Here is a 15848-nt window from a genome sequence, read left to right as displayed (position 1 = left end):
GACAGCAAAGTGAAGCTCAGGCGCCAAAACAACGGCGGACCATCACCGGCTCCCTCCAACTGGTGAGGGAGCACGTAACACCCCTTCTGATGGCCTGCTGTCAGGATCTGTGGGACCTGGACATCCTGCTGGAAGGCGGGACGAAACCGCTCTCAGAGGCTCCGTCCTGCGGCTCTGTCTGGGACGGCTGCTCCCCCGGCTGGCTGTGTTTGAAGGTATCTGTCTCCGCCCCACGGCTCCCTGCTGGGAGAGCTGGTGGAGTTACGCCATCCCCCGCCTGGCCCGCGCGGCCCCCACCTGCTCTAGTGGTACCACCACATGTACTCGGGGACACACCAACAGCAGTGTTACCTGTACATGGCCTGGAGCGTGGTGGACCGGGACGATCTGGCGGACGGCGTGCCGATGACGTCACCGGTCGGTGACGCCGTCACGCTCGACGTGACGCCGCTCACCCGGCTCCTCACCGTCGGTCGGTGACGCCGTCACGCTCGACGTGACGCTGCTCACCCGGCTCCTCATCGACTCTGACCTGGAGCCCCTGCTGGGTGACCCGGCAGCGGTGGCCACCTGGTGAGGTCAGCAGCTGCGGCGGCTGCCGGCGGAGCGGCCGGCCGGCCTGACCGTCAAGATGGACACGCCGCGGGGCCGGGCCGAGCTGCTGCAGCGGGCCCTCAGTGAGGCCCATGCCGCGGAAGATGGACTGGTGGCGAGAGAGGGACCGGAAGGAGAAGTAGAACTGAAAGGGGAACTTCGGACCACTGAACACCTACCAGCGGTGCCGAGAGGGGTTAACAAAACTTGTGAGGGTTGTGCTGCGGTGGTTGTACTGCATTAAGGGCTGACTACGGGCATGCTGGCAGCCGATGCTGGCCGAGTGGTCGTGATGCCGCTTCCGCCGCGTTCTCGCCTTCGGGGCCGTGATGTATTGGTTGCAGCGAACCGGCGCAGGCTTCGACTGTCGAACCAGGTGCTGCGACGGCAGTTCTCCCGCCCCAGAGCCAACCCTGAAGTCACGTTCGGGCTATTTGTGTTTGCTGATGACTTCCTTAGCCCCGACGGCGTGCACCGCCAGCTGCGGGATGGCAGGCCCTGGCGGAGGCGACAACCAACATGTCCCGCAACGCGCAAATCGCCGGGCTTTCTCACATGTCCGTCTCCAGGGCCGGCATACGTGATACGTTTTGTGTGTGTCCCGCTGCACCTGCGTGTCGCTCGCAGCTCTTGTTGTTTCCTAATCGCATACCTCTCATATGTTACTTTGTGTTCTCGTCTGACAATACGCGGCTAGGCAATCCCTCTTTGACGTTGAAAATCGGTCACACCGTCAGCAAGGTGTTAACGACCTCAGGGCAGGACATGCCAAATACCACGAATAAGCCTGCGGTAGTGAAAAATTACCGGCATGCCGGTAGTGCGGTAGGGAAAGCTTGCAACTCTACTTTCAAAGCCTGTCAAGGGACCTGCGAGCAAAGAGCGTGAAAGAGGAGGCAGCCGGCGGCTAAATGTGGCTCTTCGCCAGAATGCAGAAGGCCACCAGTCTCTCCAAGCTAGATCACGGCCCCCAAAACTTCCGTCTGATGGCGCTGTCGAAGGAACAGCAGTGAATGCATTGGTGCCGTAAACGTTGCTTTTATTACTTGTTTTAACACTATTCTTGCATTTACCAGTCCGGTGCAGTAGTGAGGGCCCTGAAACCACAAGTCGCACCCCGGGGCCCGGGCAGAGACTCCCTATCGTCCTAGACGACCTAGACCAATGTCAGTCAGAGCGCAACACCCAGCCCATCGTGTCTTGTGGAAATAGCCAATGAAGCCGACGATCCTGCTTCGGACCAAGAGGAAGAACTGCCTGCAGTTTCAGACGATGAGACACCATGAACCTCTCAGATGCGCCGTCCTTTCCTAAATGCAGCCGAGGATCCTGCTTCGGACAAAGAGGAAGCACTGTATGCGGTATCAGACGAGCAGGCGTCACAGACCACTCAGATGCACTGTCCTTTCACAAATGCAGCCGAGGATCCTGCTTCGGACGAAGAGAAAGCATTGTCTGCGTCTCAGATGATCGGGCATCACTTGACCAGATCTCTCAGATGCACTGTCCTTTTCCAAATGTAACCGATGATCCTGCTTCGGACCAAGAGGAAGACCTGTCTGAGGTTTAGTGTAACCGTGTGCGTGTCTCCGATGCCATACGCTTCTTTCGTTGCCAATGGTTCGGCCACACCTAGGACAACATCCAAGGTAAGCTCATGTGCTCCTTGTGTGCGTCCCAGAATGACGTGCAACCAGACCAGCCGCTCGGGGCGCTGGCATTGAGTCGACCCCTGACCGCCGGCCGGAGCCGACGTGCATCCCTTGCCCCTCCGCGCCTGGACCCTGTGAGCCGCGACATGTGCAGTGAGGGATTAGTTGTAACTATGGGAACTAGCCGGCGGGTGGTGTGAACTCAAATGGCTGACATGACTGAAATCGACATTTAGGAAGAAGCAATGAAAATCTTTAGTGAAGTTAAATACGTCCAAACATTACAGGACCTTGCCTGAGCTACGGAAGCCGTAGCTCAGGCAGTAAACCGAGTCAACGAAGCAAAGAAAGCTCGTATAGCGTCGCTCGTGTCAGTACTATCGTCTACCAAGAACAGGCTTGAGGTAACTGAGCGACGTATCAAGGAGCTCGACGCATACAACCGCCGCACCAGCCTGGTGATCCACCGGTATGCGGGAGACCAACGGCGAGGCAACAGGCAGCCTGGGGAAAGACAGAGGCCAGGCCGCCGGTCTCAATCTGTCGTCCGATAGCCTGAACCGGCTCGACCGCCTCCGCCGCCCACAGCCAGGGAAGGCGCGGTCAATCATCACCATATTCGGTACGACAAACGCTCGGCAACAACTGTTTGAGAAACGAAAGGAGCTGAGTGCTGAAAAGGTGGGTGCTCATCCGGTGCTGACCCGGTCAGTAATAAGCCGCAACTTTTTGTCAGAGTGCCTGACAGCGAAAAACCAGCACCTTCTCTTCTTGACTAGGCAGCTCCAGAAATCCAAGTATCTGTGGCCCGCCTACACGACTAACGGATGTGTGCGAGTCAAAAAGGCAGACAGAGACAGCGCAGCATCAATCACAGAGTCGGCTGACATAGAGGCTATCGTGGCAGCCGACGCTCTTCGAGAATTCCGCCCACGTGAGGCCGGGCCAGCCCGCCCAGCGCGCCGTGGGTCAAGCCCCGCCTGGCAGACCACCGACCAGCAGGGCCCCAACCAGGCTCTGTAGTTTGATGGCCGAAAAGACAAGACATTTACCGGCAAATCTACCACAAAAAACAACATGTGGCGGTGGTGGTGCAACCCGACTCGAGATACCTTACCCCCTTCACTCCGGAGAGTGGAAAAGCCATCCATCAAGCCAAATTACATTGGAACTTGGTCAGGTCACTGGCGTTGGTGGAGCCATCAATTTGCCTTCGTGAAGTGGTTGGAAGATCCACCGAAATGGAGCGTGGCGCCACTCAAGCATGTAAAAAACAAAGGAGAGCCGAAAATCAGCCAGGTGATGGAGGTGAACTGGGGTTCCAGCTACCGTTGCGCCCGTTTGAACATCGCCACCGACTTCGAGGCAGCTCTTATGGGGGCCGTCGAGGACTGCTGGCCCGGTGGGCGAATGTCTGGTTGTCACTTCCACTTCTGTCAGGCGCTGTATCGACAGGCATTGTATGTTCAGTTACAGTGATTGAAATGTTCGCCTCAGCAAGCAGCATGGGATACTTACTTAACTTGGAGTAGAAGTAAGAGGGAAAAAAGAAAGTTGCAAGGCCTCAATATTTAAATAGGAGGTACGTAGAACATTTGTACATCGTGACATTTACATCAACTTTATGTAAAATGCGTCAATCAAAAACGGTCATGTATGTGAATTGGCTAATGGAGTAACCCAAACAGCTTGAGAGAAAGGTGTACCGTTTTGGGAAAATGACGTTTTTTAAAGTGTACTTTGCAGCTCTAGCGTCGTGGCCTAGCAGTAGCCTACAGGGCGTCAGACCTCTTCCGCAAGTGGTGCGGGATGCTCATGTCAGTTCCACTTCTGCCACAGGAACACATCGATGAGGCGTTCCACTCGCTGTCAAATGACGTACCTCAGGATGTAAGGGAACATATTATTTTATAGATTGTCGATGTCAGCATTATGTACCGTTTTTATAAAAATGACGTTTTTTAAAGTGTACTTTGCAGCTCCAGCGTCGTGGCCTAGCGACAGCCTACAGGGCATCAGACCTCTTTAGCAAGTGGTGCGGTATGCTGATGTCCGTTCCACTTCTGCCACAGGAACACGTCGATGAGGCGTTCCACCCGAGCGGGTGGAACGCTCTAGCGGTCAAATACTCGAGAGGGAGGTCGGCCGCCTGCAAGTGACTGGCAGGTGTGTGACGATGAGCAGTGTGCTCCAATTCATGGCCCGCAATATTGGTCAATAGACGGCTATTGACCATCGCACCCCAATATTCGAGTGAAGGCTGGTGAAAATAAAAAACATTAAATTTGGCAGCTTCAAACTGTTGCATATGCTCATTTGAGTATCATTGGAATGATCGTTCCATCCACTCAATATTGGTGTACTTTAGCTCGTGTTGAGTAGGTGGCTAACAGCAGACACATTTTTCCAGGCTTACTGCTTATGACAAATGCAACAACTTCCGAGGCGTGGAAAATGAGCCTGTGAACGACGAGGAGCCGATGCAGTGGACAACGCTGCCCCTGCGGTTCATCAGATCCACTTCCCAGTGTCCGTCTGTGACGCTTGATCACATGTGGGAGTACTATGCCGGCGAGCGAGCAGTTATTCATCAAAGTGCACTGGCCATATACAGGGAGAGCTGGATTGTGAGTGCCCTTGGTGCAAAGGAGGACAGCAAAACATTCATCCAAATGCTTGTAAGAGCAGAGATGAAGAAGTCTAAACGCTATCATGTCCATGTTGTGTTAGATAGAGATGGAAGTGTTGATGGAGCTTATTGTGAATGTGCAGCTGGGGGTGGCAGCACTGCCAAATGTAAACATGTGGCCACCTCACTATATGGACTGGAGTCCCTGACCAGGACTGGCAAAATGCAGGTGGAGGTGACATGCACCCAGACATCACAAACATGGTATGCTCCCCGCCAGGGACATACCGTGTCATCCCCTACTAAAGCTGCCAAGATCACCTACAAAGTTCACAACCCGGCAGATGAACAGCCTGCCACATCGAGGCAAGAGCAGCATGCTTCAGGTGAAGTGGATGGCATGCCTGGGGAGAGAGAGAGATCGACTTTTGAACCTGCCGAACAACTACCAGGTAATATACATATGTACAATGCAACATTTGCAAGGGCATATTTATTTTAGACTGCGTTGTGTGTCCATTGATGTTTTGTATATCTCATGGAGTATTTTATTTCATGCCTTTTGGTTGTGTGTCATCAGGTTTGCATTTACGGCTTTGAATAGCATGAGCTGGTATACAATTGCAAGCTGAGACAGCTCCCTCCGACAGGACCGGGGGAGCCGCTGGAGCCGCTGACGTCCCTCCGACACGGCCCGACAACGGGCTGACGGTCGTCGTTAGAAAGACGGAGGGTGACATCTCCGTCCAGCTGGCCACGGAGCTGGGGTCTCGGTCACTCACGGCCCGACAACGGGCTGACGGTCGTCATTAGAGAGGCGGAGGGTGACATCTTCGTCCAGCTGGCCATGGAGCTGGGGTCTTTGGAACCTTGGGTACACTTCAGGCCTCCGTGATCAAGAAAAACAAGAGCACATGCCACCCTCCGGCTCGGCACAGAACACAACAGGTCTATTTTATATGCATAGTATCAAATAGCGTAAGCATTGCCATTTGTCAGAAAGTCCCAAACGGACTGAATCAACTTTATCTCGATTAGCTTCTATGAGCCAACGGAATAGACAAACTCTCATTGGCAAGCTTGCCGTCATCAGCCGCGCAAATAACGACATGAATCGGACTTGGTAGCTAAGCCTGATGTAGCGAGCGAGTGGGCCACGGGGGAGGGGAGCGGCAGTAAGACGGTACTGAATGAGTACTGCATCTCACTGTTCGGGGGCGGAGCTGCTCGCCGTCCGTCAGCTAGAGCCCGGGCAGCGAGCTGCGGCAGGAGACTTAAAGGCTATTAAAAAGATGTTGAAAGAGAGCGGGGTGGCCATCGACCACTTAAAGTCGTACTTCATCAAGACAGCGTCACTCTGGCTGGCCCAGGAGACGCCCAATGGCCATCGACCACTTGAAGTCGTATTTTATCAAGACAGCGGCACTCTGGCTGGCCCAGGAAACGCCCAATGGCCATCGACCACTTGAAGTCGTACTTTATCAAGACGGCGGCACTCTGGCTGGCCAAAAAAAAATCAAGTGGCCATCGACCACTTGAAGTCGTACTTTATCAAGACAGCGGCACTCTGGCTGGCCCAGGAAACGCCCAATGGCCATCGACCACTTAAAGTCGTACTTCATCAAGACGGCGGCACTCTGGCTGGCCCAGGAGACGCCCAATGGCCATTGACCACTTGAAGTCGTACTTTATCAAGACAGCGGAACTCTGGCTGGCCCAGGAAACGCCCAATGGCCATCGACCACTTAAAGTCGTACTTCATCAAGACGGCGGCACTATGGCTGGCCCAGGAGACGCCCAATGGCCATTGACCACTTGAAGTCGTACTTTATCAAGACGGCGGCACTCTGGCTCGCCCAGGAAACGCCCAATGGCCATTGACCACTTGAAGTCGTACTTTATCAAGACAGCGGCACTCTGGCTGGCCCAGGAAACGCCCAATGGCCATCGACCACTTGAAGTCGTACTTTATCAAGACGGCGGCACTCTGGCTGGCCAAGGAAAATTCAAGTGGCCATCGACCACTTGAAGTCGTACTTTATCAAGACAGCGGCACTCTGGCTGGCCCAGGAAACGCCCAATGGCCATCGACCACTTAAAGTCGTACTTCATCAAGACGGCGGCGCTCTGGCTGGCCCAAGAAACGCCCAATGGCCATCGACCACTTGAAGTCGTACTTTATCAAGACGGCGGCACTCTGGCTGGCCAAAGAAACGCCCAATGGCCATCAACCACTTGAAGTCGTACTTTATAAAAACGGCGGCACTCTGGCTAGCCCAGGAAACGCCCAATGGCCAATGGCCATCGACCACTTCAAGTCGTACTTCATCAAAACGGCGGCACTCTGGCTGGCCCAGGAAACGCCCAATGGCCATCGACCACTTGAAGTCGTACTTCATCAAGACGGCGGCACGTATGTAAACAGGGCTAATGAGAGTGTGTCCGGAGTGGAAAGTTTACGGAGCGAGAACTTTCAAATTATGACGTGATTTGACCTTGAAAATATTGACCTTAGGTTATCAAATTTGCATAGTTAAGAGTTCATATACAGTATATAGCCTACTCACCCACGAAACTCCGCACTTCCAGGAGCGGAGATGGGAGGGAGGGGGGGTGGGGGGGGGCAGAATCTGCGCGCCTCCCCTGCAGGGCTTATAATTATAAGGGTGATTATAATCACCCGACCCTCTCCAGCGCGCGAGCTAAAAAGTAATTTCAGTAGTGCGAGATCATGATCCTCGCTCAGTTTTGTGTTCACAGGTATACATGGATCCCGTAACTTTTTACGGGCGTCCACGGCCTATGCAGGATGCGAGCGTCCAGCTGGTTGTCAACAACGTGTACGATCAGGTCGGCCAACTGTTGAAGTTCCCGAAGAAGGACAGGCGAGTTCGCTGGGTTCGGGAGAACATCCGTTTGTCATATGCATGATACTTCAAGGAGAGACTCCTGGATGAAGTAATGGGGCATGTCAAAACTTTTGCCGCCAGATGGCAGGACCACCGTTCCAGTCCATGTGGAAATCGAACGAAAAGCATCCCCGTAGAAAAAAAAACTGGCGCAAGCTTGCGCCGTTTTCACGCAAATGGAAAACACTTTTAGCAATGACGTCATATATAACATGCCTGCCAATCAAAATAGTACCCTGTGATTTTTGACGTCACATTAAAAATATAATAATTCGCAGTAAGTTTGATGGCGTCTTGCACTGCGTTTCCCTGTACAGTGTGATAGATGATCGAGAGGAGAGGTTGTTGGTGTTAGTTATCCGATTTAAGTTTTTTTTTTAGGAGAAATCATGGAGAAATACGGTCACATGAGAACTGAGCAGCTCAAGGCTCTCCTTCGCCAAAAGGGAGCAAAGGTGACCGGCAAGAAGCGTGACCTTGTGGAGCGCCTCGACGCTTATGACAGGAACGATGATTTTGGTCACATAGAGCCCAGTGGTGAAACAGAGGTGCAGTTTTCAGTTCCAAAGGAGGTTGAATTAGCAAGTCTGAGTGCTAAGCACAGGGCTGGAATGCCGAATATCGACTATGAGTCCATTCAAGAGTACATGTGTGGTCATGGTGGCCAAATCCATAAGAGCGCCTTCCCCATGTTCAAGGCCAGGTTCGTGAAAAGTGTCATGGTCGGTACACTATCAGGTACCAGAGCTATTTCCAAGGAATGATACGAGCTGAAATGAGAAAACACATGACATACACTGCAGTGCTATCTCTGGATCATGCAGCGTTTGGCGTCGGTGAGGGTGTGTCCGGAGTGGTGGGTGCGGGAGAACATCAGTTTGTCAGACGTGGGGTACTTCCAGGATAAAACCCTGGATGAAGTGATTCGTTTGGCGTCGGTGAGGGTGTGTCCAGCGTGGTGGGTGCGGTACACCACGAGGACGGTGATGAACTGCATGACAAGGCTGCAGTGGTCAAAGGGCGGCGCCACTGACGTAAAACCCAGTGGGTGAAGACCGATGCAGGTCCACGAGGAGAAATACTGGACCGTGGCGTGTACCTTCTGGTGAAACTGTACCGACAGCGACACTGATGTGCAGTATGGCACGGCACAGACTAGGGCACATGCAAATCAGACATATGCATGGCCAAGTTAAGGTTAGCTGGGTAGGAGGGGACTTGTGGCGGCAAAAATTCAGCCTGATGACTGAATCTGTGTGGCGTTTGGCAGCGGCCCTGTTTGCCCGCGTCATATTGTTTGCTGTCTGACCATAATTCATGTGTACTTACGGATGTTTGTTTCTTCCATCAGTTGGTCATCAGCTCATCGGCCGTTCAGCATGGACGTGCTCGAGGTCAGCGACCCAGAGGCACACCGATGGCTCTCGCGGCACCTCCGACGCTCGGCGCCCCCGCTGCACCTCCTAATAGGAGACTCGGTGGCGCGGGATGCCGGCCTGAGATCCAGACTCGGCCGGCACCAGTTCCTCAACCTGGCCAGAGGCGGCGCAACACGGGCTTCGACTGCCGATGAGCTCCACACCATCCTGGACCGCTGGACGTCGGAGGCGGAGAGACCGGGTGGCCGACGCCCTTCAGCTGCCCATCTGGCCGGCCATGACGGCGGCCTTCCCGGACCGCTGAGCAGTGAGTTGTGAGTGAGCGCGCCGAGTCGCGACACTCCGACACTCGACGAGTGTGTCGGAGAGTGCGGTGTGACGCTCCTGTCTCGCCTTTGAAGCCACGCTGTGAGTTTTTCTGCACCGGTACGGTGCTTTAACCGCTACTTCGTATCAATTCCCGTGATGAGACATCCACAGTCGGTCTTGCGGCCTCTGACCCCGCCAGATACACCTCCCCCTCCGGAACCACCAGAACCACCGTCCCCACCCTCCCCGGTATCGGATCATGTTCAGGATCCAACGTTCAATCCGTATGATTCGGACAGCATGTCGCTTCCTGAAGCTGTAAAATCAACGTCCTTTGTGGACGACTCGTCGGATTCCGACTGGGACATGGAAGGTTAACCTCCGGTCGGAGCCCGAGTAGCAACGCGACGTATGATGCAGGAGGGGCTACCGGGCCGTAGCACGGACGTGTGGGTGGAAGTGGGCACTGCCGCCGCTTCCCGCGCGCCCGCCGCCTCCACCTCACGCGCGCCCGCCGCCGCCGCCTCACGTGCGCCTGCAGTGGACAGCTTCCTGCCTGCAGAGGGCTGGACCACGGCAGTGGCACTGTGGTGCCCTGTCGTCGCCCGTGTAGTTCAGCGCGACCACCGGCGGAAACATGTCGCCCAGTGCCCTGGCGGCCAGGACTGCCCACTGGCCGGGGAGATGAGGACTATCAGGACATCGAAGTGTGGTCCGCGCCGACCTCCAACACGGAACGGACGTGTTCCTGCGGAGAAGTGATTCGAAGCGGAGGGTACGGACTGAGAAAGTGCCTGAGCCGGCACCTCAAACGCAACAAGGTTCATGAAGGGGATGATCAGGGAGAAGTGCTCATCAAGGTACTCAACACTGGGCACCGACTGGTGGCCAGGACGTGGGCCTGCGCCCAGGCCACTGGCCTCCCTCTGCTAAACGGCCCAGAAGTTCCGAAGCCCCCTGGCCCAACTCAAGACGGTGAGACTGCCGGTTCGTCTGAAGCAGCTCCAACACGCTACGTGACACAGCGGGAAGATCTGCATCGCTTGTCTGTGGAGCGGGTGGGGCCCTTCAGACCCGAATGGAGCGTCATGAACATTCCGTTCAAGAACGTGCACACGAAAAGGCAGTACACGCAGCACCTGACGCGCCTGCTACGTGCATCGAACATCCTGGATCACGACAAGCCTCTGGAGAGCCTCGACTTTCGGGTCTTGATGGCGGACACATCCTCGCAAGAAGCGCTGCGCAGCGCCCTGTCGGATTTTTTGAGAGAAAAGTATCCGACCGGGTATATGATGTGTATGTCGCCCAAGTGGGTGACAAAGATGATCGGGGGCCGGATCATCGTGGTTCCCGATGACCTGGAGCTGCGCTGGCAGGGGTACCTCGAGGCTTTCAACAAGCTCATTGACTATGAGCTGACGATGGCGGCCGACTCCAGAAAAGAAGCGAAGCGCGCCCGTCGGGACCGGAAGGTGCAATCCTACCAGAGCGACCCCGGCAAGGAGGGTCGCGCCAAGGTCCGAGAGCGGGGTCTACACTGGCTCCGAGAGATAAGAGAAAACTGGTTCACGGCGAGCCAAGAAGATCTGGAGCCAGTGGCGCGGCTTTTCGCCCAAGTGCTCTTCATACTATCCAACTTGTTCCAAGGCCAACGGACACAGGTGTTCGCGGAAGTAACAGTGGACGAGTTCCGCCGAGGCGAAGACACGGAGCTAGGACGCTTCGTTGAGCACATGGGCGGGAAGACGAAGGACCAACACGGTATTCTCGGTATTCCTGTACCGGACTCTGCTGGCGCTCACCTACAACTGGACCTGGACAAAACGGTGGCGGGAGCATCAGCTGCAGACGCACCTGCCGCACCCGCTGCAGACGCATCTGCCGCATCCGCTGCAGCCGCACCTGCCGCACCCGCTGCAGAAGCACCTGCCGCACCCGCTGCAGACGCAGCTGCCGCATCCGCTGCAGCCGCACCTGCCGCACCCGCTGCAGAAGCACCTGCCGCACCCGCTGCAGACGCACCTGCCGCACACTCGCCCGCTGCAAATGCACCTGCAGAGGACGCACCTTTGATTGAAATGCGAACGCCTCCGCTACAGCGGCACAGAAATCGGATGGTGGCCACGCGTGAAAACATGTCGTCATTTAACAAGGTTGCGCAAGTTCTCCCCACGATACGTGTACGAAATGATTCCAATGATGACAGACTGGATGACGTGGTGTCAGACACAGACTCTGATCCTGACTGGATGCCTCCCAGCAACGAGTCTGCTGACATGCTTGACCGGACGTGGTCCCTCGACGAAGTGTGTGAAATATTTCCTGAAGTGAGAGGTGAGATTCTTCCCAATTCACCCGATCACGCAGATTCGAACCCATCACTGCAGTCACACGCCACCTACTCACCTGTCGCGGGAGCAGCATCTGCGGACGCCCTCTTGCCACACGCACCCGCTGCAGACGCACCTGCCGCACCCGCACCCGCTGCAGATACTTTGACGACCCAACCTGCAGTGAATGTACCGACAGCGAGTACATCTCGCGAGGATGAACCTCACCTGGAAGGATCCCCCAGTCATGGTGTCTTTTATAGAGTGTCGCCTACTGCTAAAACGTACGATACAGTAAACTCATGCCTGTTTTGTAAAAAGAAAATCAAACAGAAAATGCGCCGCCATTTGAAAACAAAACATTCAGACAAACAGCAAGTGGCGCATGCCATGACGGGGACAGCTGATCAACAGGACAGAAAGTTTTCCCTTCTTATCAGCCGGGGTAACTTTGAGCACAACTCGGAAGTACTGGAAGCTGGGAAAGGGGAACTTATGTTGAAGAGGAGACCCAAGAAGCCCGACATACCAGTCACCAAGTTCCTGCCATGTCCTGGATGTCTGGCGTTTATGTTGCGTGAGGACCTGCAGCAGCATCATCCAGTTTGTCCTGCAGACAACATGGACAGTCTGGACAACGCAATGATCACCACCAAGGCGGAAAACCTGCTGCGCAGGTTTGATCCAGGAGACGTACCTGAGTTCGTAAGGGAGATACGAGACAAAGCTATAAGGGACGTAGTTTGTGGCGACAGAACGTTGGTGGCATATGCCAACTACACCGTAGAAAGCAAAGGAAAAAACGAAAACCACTTGAAGCCAATAAAAACCAGAGTGACCAAACTAGCCAAAGTTCTCCTAGATGTACGGGACAGGAAGAGTCAGCCAAACCTCACTATGGATGAGCTTTGTGACGCTCGATACTTTGACGACATTGTGCATGTGACAAAGCAAGCAGCGGGATACAGGGAAGGCACTAAGCTGACCCCACCAACGTTCCTAGTGCCTACTGTGCCAAGAACAGTGGGAACTGCGTTGGGGAAGGTTTGCCATGTACTACTGGGTGTCAGTATGCGAGAAGGAAACACGGAGATGCAGAACCGAATCTCCATCTTCAAGAGACTGCTAGAAAACGAATGGGGCGATAAAATGGGGCGCGCCTCACTCGAAACATTGATTTTGAGAAAACAAAACGCAGAGAAACAGCTGCCAACCACCGAAGATATGGAACGGCTACAGAACCACCTTCAGACCAAACTGGCATCCACGATGAAGTCTGTGAGTAGAAAGCCTAGCGTCAAGTCATACAACACCTTGGCGTGCGTAACAGCCGTCAGCCTCATGGTGTTCAACAAACGTAGAGGTGGAGAGTCCATGAAGATTCGTGTCCGTGATTACACTTCAAGAGCGGCGTACACCCAAAACGAGACAGTCGTCAATTCGCTATCAGACTTGGAGAAACAGATCATGGACAAGATGTGCCTGATCAAAACGCGTGGCAAACGTGGAAGGACTGTGCCGGTTCTCATACCACAGATGGAGAAACGGGCGATCGATCTTCTGGTTTCTCTCCCCTTAGGATGAGCAGACAAATCAGAAAAGGCAGTTTGCTGGTTCTATGTGTTTTTTTTACCATACTGATCTGCCAACAATACTTTTTTCTAAATGTCATTCTGCTTGGAAGTTGGAACTAACTGAACTTCCCTAGAAGACAAAGCATTGAGTAAATAGAAATATGTCATGTCATACTCAGTTGTTATTTTGAACACTTCCACTAGTTCCACACCTTTGTTTGTTAATTTGTTAATTCGTTGTTCGTTATGTGCAATAAGTTTGTGTACATTGCCAAACATGTTTTAATCTATTTTTTCCCACAGGATATTGCAATATCCCAATCAATAACCAGTCCCTGATGACCAATTTGGTATTGGCTCAGCACATCATCACATCATAGTTCCACATCACATCACGAGTACACACATAATCACGCATCAATTAAGCACTTGTGCTCTACGGTTACTGACTTTGGCGCAGTTCCATGCTGTTCATTGCCATAAAGTCCCAAGTTCAAGCTATTCCTGTTTGTGTCCTCAGTCACCCAGAGACCTTGGGCTACTCCTGGTCCTCTACGCCCGCTCCGCCCGACAGCGCCTCTGCGTCCGCGGCGCCCGCCAGCGCCTCTGCGTCCGCGGCGCCCGGCAGTGCCGCTGCGTGCGGTGGCACGCCATCCGCTGCCGCAGAGTGCGGCGACCTGAACGTCGCAACGCCGATCAGACCACGGAGGTGAGTTGTGAAACGATGTGAATTAGGTACATACTGTGCGATAGCATTTCGACCTCAGCTGTTGGCTTGGTTTAACGTTATAAACGTTACCTTGAAACAAAACACCCTGCTAATGATATGAAAATACACGTTATGTGTATGAAAACATACGCTATATGTAAACGTATCATATGCTAACATTTGTCATTAATAATGATATACATATTTTGCAAACCTTGCTTGTTATGCCCTTAATGTATTGTTGTTGTTTTTCGGAGACAAGGCCTAAACATAATGTATTTTGTGTGACTGTTTTTGCCATTTCCCGTTCCCGGTGCTGCGTCATTTTATTACCTGCAATTGATTCGTGACGATTTTTTGCAGGCCTTATGCGCGAGCGGCGGAGATTCTGGGCATGACGGAGAGCGGTGTGAGGACGCTCGTCAAGCGTCAGCGAACATCTGGCGCAGCAGCACAGCAGCCGACACCAGCGACCGCCATCGACAACTTCACCATCGGCGCGATCCGACGTCACGTGTACGCACGTTTCGCCAACAAGGAGTTCCTGACAGTCGAGCGTCTACTGGATGGGCTGACTGCCGATGGGATCCTGCGACCAGATACCTCAGAGAGCACGCTGCGTAGAATCCTGCATCAGATGGGGTTCCGCTACCGATCAACGCAACGAAAGATGTATGTCAGAAAGGAGACGTTGGACATCGTCTGCCGCCGCATTCAAGCTCTGCGCAAACTGAAGCAACATAGAGAAAACGGGCATCAAATCGTGTACGTTGATGAAACGTGGTTTACCACAAGGATGTGCCACAGTCGGGAGTGGGTGGACAACACCCAGGCTTCCACCAGTGCGACGTACAGCCGCCAGGTCCCACCGGGAGACGGTGAGCGCTTCATCGTGGTGGCGGCCGGATCCGAGGAGGGGACGATCGACGGCTCGTTCCTCAGCTTCGTCTCCAAGAACAGGAGTGGTGACTACCATGGGGAGATGAACAGTGAGCTGTTCATTCGATGGCTGACGTCACACCTGCTGCCGTCGCTGAGTCGGCCGTCAGCGCTGGTGCTGGATAACGCTCCCTACCACAGCGTGCTGACCGAGGAGAGCCGCTGTCCGACGAGCGCCACCAGGAAGGCCGACCTCATCAACTGGCTGACCCAGCGCGACATCCCGGTACCACCCGGCGCCACCAGACCTGAGCTGCTGCTGCTATGCCAACAAAACAAGCCAGAGCCTCAGTTCGTCGTCGACAACATCATCCGCGAGTGGGGACACGAGGTGGTCCGTCTTCCTCCGGGACACCCCGAGCTGAACGCGATAGAGCAGGTCTGGGGGTGCATGAAGCGCCACGTACGGTCGTCTCTACGGAGATTCACCCGAGCCGACCTCCAGGACAGGCTAGAAGAGGCTCGTCTTCTCGTCACTAGTGAGGTGTGGGCCGGAGCAGTCCGTCGGTCCAGGAGCTTCGAAGACGGCTACTGGACCACGGACAACATTCAGGAGAGCATCGACCGCATCATCATCACCGCTGACGACGACGACGACGACGACTTCTCGTTTGATCAGGAGTCTGATGATGACGTAGACTAAATATACTCTTTGAAACATGCTACTTGTTTTGGTACCGGGTATGAATGCTCAGCTGGTGTTTGTGGATAGAACGTGCATGGCGAATGATGGCTCAAATATCTACCTACATAGAGTATTCTTTTTAGAATGGACCGAGTGTTGACTGTTCGCACTTCTATCAATGAAATATTTTCTTCGA

This window comes from Amphibalanus amphitrite, unplaced genomic scaffold, assembly GCF_019059575.1.
Source record: "Amphibalanus amphitrite isolate SeventyFive unplaced genomic scaffold, NRLGWU_Aamphi_draft 000154F_arrow, whole genome shotgun sequence".
NCBI classification, from domain to species: Eukaryota; Metazoa; Arthropoda; class Thecostraca; order Balanomorpha; family Balanidae; genus Amphibalanus; species Amphibalanus amphitrite.
Note: the sequence above shows the minus strand (reverse complement) of the source record.